The following is a 15491-nucleotide window of genomic DNA, read 5'->3' on the forward strand; positions in this document are numbered from 1 at the left end:
TAATTGCTTACCCACGTTCATAGGGACATTTCCTCCACTGAAATCCCCGTTGCTAGGGAATTTCCACTTCTCACTTCTTTCCCCCCGTTGCTAAAGACATTTCCCTCACTGCTTAACTCCCGTTGCTAAGGACATTTCACACATGATTTACCTCCATTACTAGGGACATTTCACTCCTGCTAACCTCCCCGTTGCAAGGGACATTTCCCATATAGCTTAACCCCGTTGCTAGGGACATCTACCCCTCTGCTTATCATCCGTTGCAAGGGACATTTGACCCTGCTAAACACCCCGTTGCTAGGTATATTTCACCCACTGCTTTATCTCCGTTGCCAGGGACATCTCCCTCACAGCTAATTCACTGTTGCTACAGTCATTTCCACTACTGCTTACCCCTGTTGCTAGGGACATTTCTTCCACTGCTTACCCCCGTTGGTAGTGACATTTCCCACACTGCATATCCCCTGTTGTTAGTATCATTTCTCACACTAATAATCCCCGTTGCTAGGGACATTTCGCACATGGCTTACCCCCGTTGATGGGGTCATTTCCCTCTCTGCTTACCATCCGTTGCTAGGGACATTTGACACTGTTAAACACCCCGTTGCTAGGTGTATTTCACCCACTGCTTAATCCCCATTGCCATGGACATCTCCCTCACTGCTAATTCCTTGTTGCTACAGTCATTTCCACCACTGCTTACCCCTGTTGCTAGGGACATTTCCACCACTGCTTAATCTCCTTTGCTAGGGACATTTCCCACACTGCTTCCACATCGTTGCTATGGAAATATCCCCCACTGTTTACACCACCGTTGCTAGGAACATTTCCCACACTGGTTACCCACGTTGATTAGGACATTTCTCTCACTGCATACCTCCCGTTGCTACGGATATTTTACAAAAAGCTTGAACGCTGTTGCTAGGGACATTTCACACACTGCTTACCCCTTATTGCTAGGGATATTTCCCACACTGCTTACCCTCCCGTTGCTAGGGACATTTACACACTGCTTACACCCGTTTGCTTGGGACATTTCACACACTGCTTACCCCCGTTGCTATGGATATTTACCACACTGCTTACACCCCAATGCTATAGACTTTTCCCACATGGATTACTGCCGATTATTACCCACTGCTTACCCCCTGTTGCTAGGAACATTTCACCCACTGCTTAACAACCGTTGAAATGGACATTTCCCAGTCTGCTTACCCCCCGTTTCAAGAGAAATTTCTCCAACAGAATAGCCCCGTTGCTAAGAACATTTCCCCCACTACTTACCCTCCGTTGTGAGGGGTATTTCTCTCACTACTTACAACCCGTTACTAGGATCATTTCCCCCACTGCTTTCTCTCCGTTGCTAGAGACATTTCCCACACTTTTTACCCTTCTGTTGCTAGGGAAATTTTCCACATGGCTTACTGACGTTGCTAGGGATATTTCCCTCATTGCATAACCCGTTGCAACGGACATTTCCAACATTGCTCACCACCGTTGCTAAAGACATTTCCCTCATTGCTTTCCTCCTGTTGTTAGGGACATTTCACACACAGTCTGACCCCCGTTGCTAGGGACATTTCACGCATGACTTCCCACCGTTGCTTGGGACATTTCACTCCCTGCTAACCCCCCGTTGCTAGAGACATTTGCCTCCTGCTAAACCCCCTTTGCTTGGGACATTTCACACATGACTTCCCACCTTTTTTTGGAACATTTCACTTTCTGCTAACCCCCCGTTGCTAGAGACATTTCCTTCACTGCTTTCTCTCTGTTGCAAGGGACATTTCCCACACTTTTTATCCTTCCGTTGCTTGGGAAATTTCTCACATGGCTTACCGACGTTGCTAGGGGCATTTCCCCCATTGCATACCCCTGTTGTAAGGGCCTTTTCCACCACTGCTTACCACCGTTGCTAGGGATATTTCCCCCACTGCTTACCCAAGTTGCCAAGGACATTGAACCCACTGCTTAACCCGTTGCTAGGGACATTTCGGACACTGTTTACTACTGTTGCTAGGGGCATTTTCGACACTGCTTACCCCTGCTGGTAGGGATATTTCCGACACTATTTACCCCCGTTGCTAGAAACAATTCACATAGTGCTTACCACCGTTGCTACAGACATTTCCCCCCACTGTTTTCCACCCGTTGTTAAGGACATTTTCCCCACTGATTATCCCAATTGCTAGAGACATTTCCCACTGGTTACTCCCCGTTTCTAGGGATATTTCCCTTAGTGCTTACTCCCGTTGCTAGAAACATTTTTTAACTGTTTACCACACGTTGCTAGGGAGTTTCCCCACTGTTTACCCCCGTTACTAAGGACATTTTATCTGAATACAACTCGTTGCTAGGAAATTTCCCCATTGATTACCCCACGTTGCTAAGAACATTTCCACTACTGCTTAACCCCGTTGCTAGAGACATTTACACCGCTGCTTACCACGTTGCTAGAAAAACGTTTACACTGCTTACCCCGTTGCTAGGGACATTTTCTCTACTGCTTTCCCTTCGTTGCTAGGGACATTTCTTCCCTGCTTACTTCTGTTGCTAGGGTCACTTCCCACTGCTTATCACCGTTGCTAGGGATATTTCGGACACTGCTTACCCCCATTACTATATATATTTCCCTCACGCCTACTTCTATGGCTAGAAAAACTTTGCACACTCCTTAGCCCCCTTTGAGAGAGACATTTCTCCCTCTGCATACACCTGTTGAGAGGGACATTTCCCCCACTCTAACTACCCGTTGCTAGGGTCACTTACCCCTTTGCCTACGTTCGTTATTAGGGACATTTACCTTACTGTTTACCTCCGTTGTTAGAGACATTTCCTCACTGAATACACCTTGTTGCTAGGGACATTTCCTTCACTGCTTATCCCACGCTGCAAGAGATATTTAAACCACTACTTACCACGTTGCTAGAAAAACTTTTACACTGCTTACCCCTGTTGCTAGGGTCATTTCCCCACTGCTTGCACCCGTTGCTGGGACATTTCCCCACTGCTAACTACCCTTCTTAGAAACACTTCTTCCTTTGCTTACCCCCGTTGCTAGGTCATTTACCTTACTGTTTAACTCCATTGCTAGGGACATTTTCCCACTGAATACACCCCGTTGCTTAGGACATTTCCCCACTGCTTACCCCCGTTGCTAAGGACATTTCCACCACTGCTTACCAAAGTAGCCAAGGACATTAAATGCACTGCTTACCCTGTTGCTAGTGAAATTTTGGACACTGCTTACCTCGTTGGTAGGAACATTTCCCCTACTGATTACCCCAGATGCTTGGATATTTCTACCCCTACTTACTCCATGTTGCTTGGGACATTTCACCTAATGCTTACCCCTGTTGCTAGGGACATTTCCTTCACTGTTTACTGCTGTTGCTAAGAGCATTTCTCCACTGATAAACACCAATGCTGAAGACATTTCGGACACTGCTTACCCCCGTTGCTCGGGACATTTCACACACTGCTTACCCCCAGATCCTAGGGTCATTTCCCCCACTGCTTACCCTGTTGCTAGGGTCATTTCCCCCACTGTTTACCACGTTGCTAATGACTTTTCCCCTATTGGTTACCACCTGTTGTTTGTGATATTTCCCCCACTGCTTACCCCTCGTATAAAGGGTCATTTCCTGCACTGTTTACCACCGTTGCTTGGTACATTTTCCCTACTGTTTAACCCCATTGCTAAGGTCATTTCCCCGTTGCTTATCACCATTGCTAGGGACATTTCGGACATTGCTTACCCTCGTTACTGGTAATATTTCCCCCACTGCTTACCCAAGTTGCCAAAGACATTGAATACACTGCTTACCCCATTGCTAGGGACATTTTGGAACTGCTTGCTCAAGTTGCTAGGGACATTTTCGACACAGCTTACCATCCGTTCATAGGGACATTTCTCAAACTGCTTAACCCTGTTGCTAGGGTTATTTCCCCCACTGTTTACCCAAGTGTCCAAGGACATTGAACCCACTGCTTACATCGTTGATAAGAACATTTCGGACACTATTTACTCCAATTGCTAGGGACATTTCGGCATTGCTTACTTTCCACTGTTTGGAACATTTCCCCAATTTTTACTCCTATTACTAGGGTCATTTCCCACTACTAACTCCTTGTTGCTAGAAGCATTTCCCCCAGTGCTTACTCCCGTTGCTTGGGACATTTCCCCCACTGTTTTCCACACATTGCTGGAAACATTTCGTTTACTGTTTACAACCGATTGCTAGGGACATTTCCATTTGAAACCAACTCGTTGCGAAAGAAATTTCCCCCACCGCTTACCGCCGTTGCTAAGGGCATTTTCCCACCTCTTTCCCCCGTTTCTAGAGACATTTTACCCACTGCATACATTCGTTGCTAGGGATCATTTACCCTCTTCTTATTCCCGTTGCTAGGCACATTTCCCTCACTGCTAACCATCCGTTTTTAGGGACACATCCCCCATTTCTTGCTTCCGTTGGTAGGCACATTTCCTTCACTGCTAACCATCCGTTTTTAAGGACACTTTTCCAATTTCTTACTTCCGTTGGTAGGGACATTTACCTCACTGTTTACCTCCGTTGCTAGGGACATTTTCTACACTGAATACACCCAGTTGCTAAGAACATTTCCCCAACTGCTTATCCCAGTTGCCAAGGACATTAAACCCACTGCTTACCCCATTGTTAAGGACATTTCGGAAACTGTTTACTCCCGTTGCTAGGGACATTTCCCACAGTGCTTACTCCCGTTGCTAAAGACATTTCCCCTCTGTTTACCACCCTTTGCTAGGGACATTTCCCCAAATGTTTACCCCCCATTGCCAGGGACATTTCCATCAAAAAACAACTCGTTCCTAGGGAAATTTTCCCCACTGCTTTCCCTCGTTGCTAAGGACATTTCCCCCGCTGTTTATCTTTATTGCGAGGGACATTTAGGATACTGTTTGCTCACGTTTCTAGGGACATTTTCGACACCACTTACCACCCGTTCCCAGGGACATTTCCACAACTACTTACTCCCGTTGCTAAGGACCATTTCTCTGCATTTTACCCCCGTTAATAGGGACATTTCGTTCCCTGCTTTGCTATTCCCCACTGTTGCTAGGGACATTTCCACCACTGCTTACCCCTATTGCTAAGGACATTTCCACCACTGCTTACCAAAGTAGCCAAGGACATTAAACTCACTGCTTACCCAGTTGCTAGGGAAATTTCGGACACTGCTTACCTCGTTGGTTGGAACATTTCCCCTACTGTTTACCCAAGATGCTTGGATATTTCTACCCCTACTTACTCCCTTTTGCTTGGGACATTTCACCTAATGCTTACCCCTGTTGCTAGGGGCATTTCCTTCACTGTTTACCGCCGTTGCTAAGGACATTTCTCCACTGATAAACACCAATGTTGAAGACATTTCGGACACTGCTTACCCCCGTTGATAGTGATATTTCCGACACTGCTTACCACCCGTTGCTCGGGACATTTCACACACTGCTTACCCCCAGTTCCTAGGGTCATTTCCCCCACTGCTTACCCATGTTGCTAGGGTTATTTCCCCCACTGTTTATCCCGTTGCTAATGACTTTCCCCTATTGGTTACCACCTGTTGTTTGTGATATTTCCCCCACTGCTTACTCCTCGTATAAAGGGTCATTTCCTGCACTGTTTACCACCGTTGCATGGTACATTTTCCCTACTGTTTAACCCCATTGCTAAGGTCATTTCCCCATTGCATATCACCATTGCTAGGGACATTTCGGACACTGCTTACCCTCGTTTGGAAATATTTCCCCACTGCTTACCCAAGTTGCCAAGGACATTGAATACACTGCTTACCCCATTGCTAGGGACATTTTGGAACTGCTTGCTCAAGTTGCTAGGGACATTTTCGACACAGCTTACCACCCGTTCATAGGGACATTTCCCAAACTGCTTACCCATGTTGCTAGGGTCATTTCCCCCACTGTTTACCCAAGTGTCCAAGGACATTGAACCCACTGCTTACATCGTTGATAAGAACATTTCGGACACTGTTTACTCCAATTCCTAGGGACATTTCGGCACTGCTTACTCCTGTTGCTTGGGACATTTCCCCAACTGTTTACCACACATTGCTGGAAACTTTTCGTTTACTGTTTACAACCCATTGCTAGGGACATTTCTATTTGAAACCAACTCGTTGCGAAAGAAATTTCCCACACCGCTTACCGCCGTTGCTAAGGGCATTTTCCCACTTCTTTCCCCCGTTTCTAGAGACATTTTACCCACTGCTTACATTCGTTGCTAGGGACATTTACCCCTCTTCTTATTCCCGTTGCTAGGCACATTTCCCTCACTGCTAACCATCCGTTTTTAGGGACACTTCCCCCATTTCTTACTTCCGTTGGTAGGGACATTTACCTCACTGTTTATCTCCGTTGCTAGGGACATTTCCTACACTGAATACTCCCCGTTGCTAAGAACATTTCCCCAACTGCTTATCCCAGTTGCCAAGGACATTAAACCCACTGCTTACCCCGTTGCTAAGGACATTTCGGAAACTGTTTACTCCCGTTGCTAGGGATATTTCTCACAGTGCTTACTCCCGTTGCTAGGGACATTTCCCCACTGTTTACCACCCTTTGCTAGGGACATTTCCCCAAATGTTTACCCCCCATTGCCAGGGACATTTCCATCAAAAAACAACTCGTTCCTAGGGAAATTTTCCCCACTTCTTTCCATCGTTGCTAAGGACATTTCCCCCGCTGTTTATCTTTATTGCGAGGGACATTTGGGACACTGTTTGCTCACGTTTCTAGGGACATTTTCGACACCACTTACCACCCGTTCCCAGGGACATTTCCACAACTACTTATTCCCGTTGGTAAGGACCATTCCTCCGCATTTTACCCCGTTAATAGGGACATTTCGTTCCCTGCTTATTCCCGTTGCTAGGGTCACTTCCCCACTGCTTATCACCGTTGCTAGGGATATTTCGGACACTGCTTACCCCATTACTATATATATTTTCCTCACGCCTACTTCTATGGCTAGAAAAACTTTGCACACTTCTTAGCCCGCTTTGAGAGAGACATTTCTCCCTCTGCATACACACGTTGCTAGAGACATTTCCCCACTCTAACTACCCGTTGCTAGGGTCACTTACCCTTTGCTTACGTTCGTTACTAGGGACATTTACCTTACTGTTTACCTCCGTTGTTAGAGACATTTCCTCACTGAATACACCTTGTTTCTAGGGGCATTTCCTTCACTGCTTATCCCACGTTTCTAGAGACATTTAAACCACCACTTACCACTTTGCTAGAAAACTTTTACACTTCTTACCCCTGTTGCTAGGGTCATTTCCCCAATGCTTAACACCGTTGCTAGGGATATTTCGGACACTGCTTGCACACGTTGCTAAGGACATTTACCCCACTGCTAACCACCCCTTCTTAGAAACACTTCTTTCTTTTGCTTACACTTGTTACAAGGTCATTTACCTTACTGTTTAACTCCATTGCTAGGGACGTTTTCCCACTGAATACATCCCTTTGCTTAGGGACATTTCCCAACTGCTTACCCCCGTTGCTGTCCAAGGACATTTCCACCACTGCTTACATCTATTGCTAAGGACATTTCGGACACTGTTTACTCAATTTGCTAGGGACATTTCGGCACTGCTTACTTTCCACTGTTTGGGACATTTCCCCATTGCTTACTCCTGTTGCTAGGGACATTTCCCACACTGTTTAACTACTTGTTGCTGGGGCATTTCCCTCACTGCTTACTCCCGTTGCTAGGGACATTTCCCACTGTTTACCACACATTGCTGGAAACATTTCGTTTACTGTTTACACCCCATTGCTAGGGACATTTCCATTTGAAACCAACTCGTTGCGAAAGAAATTTCCCCACCGCTTACCGCCGTTGCTAAGGGATTTTCCTACCTCTTTCCCCGTTTCTAGAGACATTTTACCCACTGCTTACATTCGTTGCTAGGGACATTTACCCTCTTCTTATTCCCGTTGCTAGGGACATTTCCCTCACTGCTAACCATACCCATTTCTTACTTTTGCTAGGGACATTTCCCCACTGCTTAACATCATTGCTAGGGACATTTCCGACACTGCTTAACACCGTTGCTAGAAACATTTCTCACACTGTTTACCCCCGTTGCTTGGGACATTTCCCACTGCTTACTCCCGTTGCTAGGGACATTTCTCCACTGTTTACCACCCTATGCTACGGACATTTGCATCTGAAAACAACTCGTTGCTAGGGACATTTCCCCACTGCTTACCTCCGTTGCTAGGGACATTTCCGACACTGCTTACCCCGTTGTTAGGGACATTTCCCAACTGTTTATCCCCGGTTATGGGGATATTTCCCCAATGCTTTGTCCCAGTTGCTATGCGCATTTCACCCAATGCTTACCCCTGTTACTAAAGCATTTCTTCTACTGGTTTCCCTCGTCGCTAGGGACATTTCCTTACTTTTGTACCCCATTGCTAACGATATTTCCCCTATGCTTACATCCATTGCTAGAAACATTTCCCTCACTGCTAACCACCCGTATCTAGGGACACTTCCCCATTGCTAACCCCCCATTGCTAGGGACATTTCCCTCACTGTTTACATCCATTGCTAGGGACATTTCCTATACTGAATACACCCCTTTGCTGAAGACATTTCCCCACTGCTTACCCCAGTTGAAAGGACATTAAACCCACTGCTTACCCCGTTGCTAGGGACATTAAGCCCACTGCTTACCTCGTTGCTAGGGACATTTCAGACACTGCTTAACACCCTTGGTAGGAATATTTTGGACACTGCTAACACACGTTGCTAGGAACATTCTTCCTACTGCTTATCCCCGTTGCTACGGACATTTCTTTTACTGCTTACTCTACATTGCTTGGGACATTTCACCCAATGCTTACTCTCGTTCCTAGGGACATTTTCCAAACTGTTTACTACTGTTGCTAAAGACATTTCGGACACTGCTTACCCCATTGCTAGTGATATTTCCGACACTGCTTACCATCCAATGCTCGGGACATTCCCCACTGCCTACCCCTGTTGCTAGGGACATTTCCTTTACTGCTTACTGCCGTTGCTAAAATATTTACCCCACTTTTAACCCCGTTGCAGGGACTTTTCCCCACTGATTACCCATGTTTCTAGGGACATTTCTCCCACTGCTTACCCACGTTGCTATGGATATTTCTCTAACTGCTTTCCAAACGTTTCTAGGGACCTTTCCTTACTGCTTTCCACCCGTTTCTAGGGACATTTCACCACTGCTTACTTCCGTTGCTAGGGACATTTACCCCTCTTCTTACTCCTGTTGCTAGGCACATTTCCGTCAATGCTAACCATCTGTTTCTAGGGACACTTCCCCATTTCTTACTTCCGTTGGTAGGGACATTTACCTCACTGTTTACTTCTGTTGCTAGGAACATTTCCTACACTGAATACACCCCGTTGCTAAGGTCATTTCCCCACTGCTTACCCCTTACCCTGTTGCTAGGGACATTTTCGACACTGCTTAACACCGTTGCTAGGAACATTTCAGACACTGCTTACAACTGTTGCTCGGGACATTTCCAACACTGCTTTTCTTCATTGCTAGGGACATTTCCAACACTGTTTACCCCATTGCTAGGGACATTTCCCACTGCTTACTCCCCGTTGCTAAGGATATTTCCTCCATTGCTTAATCCCGTTGCAGGGACATTTCCCCACTGTTAACCCTTCGTTGCTAGAGACATATCCACCAGTGTTTACAACCCGTTGCTATGGACATTTACCCTTTTCTTATTCTTGTTGCTAGGCACATTTCCTTCACTGCTATCCATCGGTTTTACGGACACTTCCCCATTTCTTACTTCCGTTGGTAGGGACATTTCCTCACTGTTTACCTCCGTTGCTAGGGACATTTCCTACACTGAATACACCCCTGTTGCTGAGGGACATTTCCCCTACTGCTTACTCCAGGTTCCAAGGACATTAAACTCACTGCTTACCCCGTTGTTAGGGATTATGGACATTGCTTTCTCACGTTTTCTAGAGACATTTTCCCAACTTCTTACTTCCGTTGCTAATGACCATTCCTTCGCATTTTACCACCGTTACTAGGGACATTTCGTTCACTGCTTACCCCGTTGCTAGGGACATTTCGGAAACTGCTTACTCCCGTTGCTAGGGACATTTCCGACTCTGCTTAACAACGTTGCTAGGAACGTTTCAGACACTGCTTACCTCCATTGCAAAGACATTTCCCACTGCTTACTCCCCATTGCTAGGGACACTTCTCACAGTGCTTTCTCCCGTTGCTAGGGACATTTCCCAACTGTTTACCACCCTATGCGACGGACATTTCCCCCAACTCTTTACCACCCGTAGCTAGGGACATTTCCATTTGAAAACAACTCGTTGCTAGGGAAATTTCCCCTACTGCTTACCCTCGTTGCTAAGGACATTTCCTCCGCTGTTTACCTTTATTCCGAGGGACATTTCGGACATTGCTTACCCCGTTGTAAGGAACATTTCGGACACAGCTTGCTTACATTTCTAGGGACATTTCCGACACAACTTACCACCCGTTCCGAGAGATATTTCCCCAACTACTTATTCCCGTTGTTAAGGATCATTATCCCGCATTTTACCCCGTTACTAGGGCATTTCGTTAACTGCTTACCCCCATTGCTAAGGACCTTTTCCCCACTGATTATCCTCGTTGCTAGGGACCATTTCCAACTGCTTACCCCAGTTGCCAAGGACATTAAACCCACTGCTTACCCCGTTGCTACGGACATTTCGGAAACTGCTTACTCCCATTGCTACGGACATTTCTGACACTGCTTAACCCCATTGCTGGGGACATTTCTTCCACTGCTTACCCCAGACTCAGGGACATTGAACCCTATGCTTACCCCGTTGCTAGGGACATTTCCCCACTGTTTAACTCCTTTGCTAGGGACATTTCGCACTGAATACACCACAGTGCTAGGGAAATTTCCCCTACTGCTTACCCCTGTTGCTAAGGGCATTTCGAACACTGTTTACTCTCGTTGCTAGGTACATTTCCGACACTACTTACCCCCGTTGCTAGGAACAATTCACTCAGTGCCTACCCCATTGCTAGGGACATTTTCCCCACTGTTTATCCCCGGTTTAGGGACATTTTCCCACTGCTTATCCCCGCTGCAAAGGTCATTTCCTTCACTGTTTACCTACGTTGCTATGGACATTTCCCACTGAATACACCCTGTTGCTAGGGACATTTCCTACACTGAATACACCCCGTTGCTATGGACATTTCCCACTGAATACACCCTGTTGCTGGGAATTTCCTACATTTCCCCACTGCTTTCCCCACCTTACCCCAGTTGCAAGGGCATTAAACTCAACTGCTTACCCCGTTGCTAGGGACATTTTGGACACTGCTAAACACAGTTGCTAGAACATTTCTGGCACTGTTTACCCCCGTTGCTAGGGACATTTCCAACACTGCTTACCCACGTTGCTAGGAACATTCTTCCTACTACTTACCCCGTTGCTAGGGACATTTCTTTTACTGCTTACTCTACGTTGCTTGGGACATTTTACCCAATGTTTACCCTCACTCCTATGGACATTTCCCAAACTGTTTACCACCGTTGCTGTAGACATTTCGGACACTGCTTTCCCCTGTTGCTAGTGATATATCTGACACTGCTTACATGCTCGGGACATTCCTCCACTGCCTACCTCTGTTGCTAGGAACATTTCCTTTACTGCTTACCGCCGTTGCTAAAATATTTACCCCAATTTTAACCCCGTTGCAAGGGAACTTTTCCCCACTGATGAATAACGTTTCTATGAACATTTCCCCACTTCTTAACCACGTTGCTACGGATATTTATCTAACTGTTTTCACACGTTTCTAGGGACTTTTCCTTACTGCTTTCCACCCATTTATATGGACATTTTCCCCACTGTTTAACTCCGTTGCTTGGGACATTTCACACTGAAAACACCCCATTGCTAGGAAAATTTCTCCCACTACTTACTCCCTTTGATAGGCACATTTCCCTCACTGCTAACCATCCGTTTCTAGGGACACTTCCCCCATTTCTTACTTCCATTGGTAGGGACACTTACCTCACTGTTTACCTCCGTTGCTAGGGACATTTCCTACACTGAATACACCCCGTTGCTCAGGACATTTCCTCCACTGCTTACCCCAGTTGCCAAGGACATTAAACCCACTGCTTACCCCGTTGCTAGGGACATTTCGGAAACTGCTTACTCCCGTTGCTAGGGACATTTCCGACTCTGCTTAACAACGTTGTTAGGAACGTTTCAGACACTGCTTACCCCCTTTGCAAAAGACATTTCCCACTGCTTACTCCCCATTGCTAGGGACATTTCTCACAGTGCTTTCTCCCGTTGCTAGGGACATTTCCCAACTGTTTACAACCCTAGGCGACGGACATTTCCCCTACTCTTTACCACCCGTAGCTAGGGACATTTCCATTTGAAAACAACTCGTTGCTAGGGAATTTCCCTACTGCTTATCCTCGTTGCTAAGGACATTTCCTCCGCTGTTTACCTTTATTCCAAGGGACATTTCGGACATTGCTTACCCCGTTGTTAGGAACATTTCGGACAATGCTTGCTTACGTTTCTAGGGACATTTCCGACACAACTTACCACCCGTTCCGAGAGATATTTCCCCAACTACTTATTCCCGTTGTTAAGGATCATTATCCCGCATTTTACCCCCGTTACTAGGGACATTTCGTAAACTGCTTACCTCCATTGCTAAGGACATTTCCACCACTGTTTACTTCAGGTGCCAAGCACATTAAACTCACTGCTTACCACGTTGTTAGGAACATTTCAAACACTGTTTACCCCATTGCTAAGGACATTTCCCCATTGCTTATCACCGTTGCTAGGTATATTTACCCCACTTTTTAATTCCATTGCTACGGACCTTTTCCCTACTGATTACTTCCGTTGCTAGGGACCTTTCCCACATTGCTTACCCACGTTGCTACGGATATTTCTCTAACTGTTTTCACACGTTTCTAGGGACTTTCCTTACTGCTATACACCCGTTTATATGGACATTTTCCCCACTGTTTAACTCCGTTGCTAGGGACATTTCACACTGAATACATCTCATTGCTAGGGAAATTTCCCCCACTGCTTACTCCCATTGCTAGGGACATTTCCCACTGCTTACTTCCTGTTGCTATGGATATTTCCCCAATGCTTACTCCCGTTGCTAGGGACATTTTTCCACTCTTTAACACCCGTTGCTATGGACATTTCCCCCACTGTTTAATCCCCGTTGCCCGTGACATTTCCATCTGAAAACAACTCGTTCCTGGAAAAATTTCCACACTACTTACCCCTGTTGATAAGAACATTTCCCCCGCTGCTTACCTTCGTTGCTAGGGACATTTTGGACACTGCTTACCCCTGTTGCTAGGGTTATTTTCCCCATGGCTTATCCCCATTGCTAAAACATATCCGACACTGCTTACTTCCTGTTCCTAGGGACATTTCCTTCACTGTCTACCCTTGCTGCTAGGGACATTTCGGACTCTTCTTACCCCTGTTGCTAGGGAAATTTGTGACACTGCTTTTCCCGTTGGTCGGGACATTCTTCCCTCTGCTTACCCCGTTGCTAAAGACGTTTTTCCCACTTCTTATCCCCGTTGAGAGGGACATTGCCTCTACTGTTTACTTTCGTTGTTAGGGACATTTCCCCCATCGAATACACCCCGTTGCTAGGGTTATTTCCCTCAATGCTTAACCCATTTGCAAGAAACATTTCCTCTACTCTTTACCTCCGTTGTTAGGGACATTTCCCCACTTAATGCACCGCGTTGCTAGGGACATTTCCTTTACTGCTTACCCCATGTTGCTAAGGACATTTCTAGTAAAGCTTATCCCCCGTTGCTAGACACATATACACAACTGCTTACGCCGTTTCTACAAAACCTTTTACACTCCTTACCCTGTTGCTAGGTGATATTTCCGACACTGCTTACCACCCGATGCTCGGGACATTCCTCCACTGCCTACCCCTGTTGCTAGGAGCATTTCCTTTACTGCTTACCGCCGTTGCTAAAAATATTTACCCCACTTTTTAACCCTGTTGCAAGGGAACTTTTCCCCACTGATGACCACCGTTCCTAGGGACATTTCCCCCACTGCTTACACACGTTGCTACGGATATTTTTCTAACTGTTTTTCACACGTTTCTAGGGACTTTTACCTTACTGCTTTCCACCCGTTTATATGGACATTTTCCCCACTGTTTAACTCCGTTGCTAGGGACATTTCACACTGAATACATCTCATTGCTAGGGAAATTTCCCCCACTGCTTACCCCGTTGCTAGAACATTTACCCTCTTCTTACTCCCGTTCCTAGGCACATTTCTCTTACTGCTAACCATCGGTTTCTAGGGACACTTTCCCCATTTCTTACTTCCATTGGTAGAGACATTTCCCCACTGCTTAACCCAGTTGCTAAGGTCACTTCCCTACTATTTAACTCCATTGCTAAGGACACTTCCCCACTTAATACACCCCTTTACTAGGAATATTTCCCCTACTGCTTACGCCCGTTGCTAGGATATTTACCCCAATATTTCACCAATTCCTGGGATCCTTTTCACCACTGATTACCTCTGTTGCTACGGACATTTCCCCTACTGCCTTCCTCACGTTGCAAAGGACATTTCCCCTCTGCTTAACCCCGTTCCTAGGGAAATTTCCCACACTGCTCACCCCGTTGCAAAGGACATTTCCAAGGCTGTTTACCACTGTTGCTAGGAACATTTCCCCACTGTTTACCCCTGTTTCTAGGGACATTTCTATCTGAAAACAACTCGTTGCTAGGAAACTTTCCCACACTTGTTATCCTTGTTGCTAAGGGCATTTCCCCCACTGCTTACACCCGTTGCTAGGGACATTTCGGACACTGCTTAACCCGTTACTAGGGACATTTCCCACACTTCTTACCCCGTTGCTAGGGACGTTTCCACCACTGTTTATCCCCGGTTCTAGTGACATATCTTCCACTGCTTTTCCCCGTTGCTAGGGACATTTCTTCCACTGCTTACCCTACGTTTATAGGGGCATTTCACCCAATGCTTACCCCTGTTGCTAGGGACATTTCCCTACTTTTTTCCCCATTGCTAGGGACATTTCCTTCACTTATTACCCCCGTTTCTAGGGACACTTCCGCCATTGCATTCCCCTATTGCTAGGGACATTTACCTCATTGTTTACCTCCGTTGCTAAGGACATTTCCTACACTGAATGCACCCCGTTGCTAAGGACATTTTTCTGTTGCTTACCTTGTTGCTACGGACATTTTGGACACTGATTACTCCTGTTGCTAGGGGCATTTCCAACACTGCTTACCATGATTGCTAGGGTCATTTCCAACACTGCTTACCATGATTGCTAGGGTCATTTCTCCCACTGCTTAACCCAGTTGCTAA

This window comes from Tachypleus tridentatus, unplaced genomic scaffold (genome assembly GCF_004210375.1).
Source record: "Tachypleus tridentatus isolate NWPU-2018 unplaced genomic scaffold, ASM421037v1 Hic_cluster_2, whole genome shotgun sequence".
In the NCBI taxonomy this organism is placed as follows: Eukaryota; Metazoa; Arthropoda; class Merostomata; order Xiphosura; family Limulidae; genus Tachypleus; species Tachypleus tridentatus.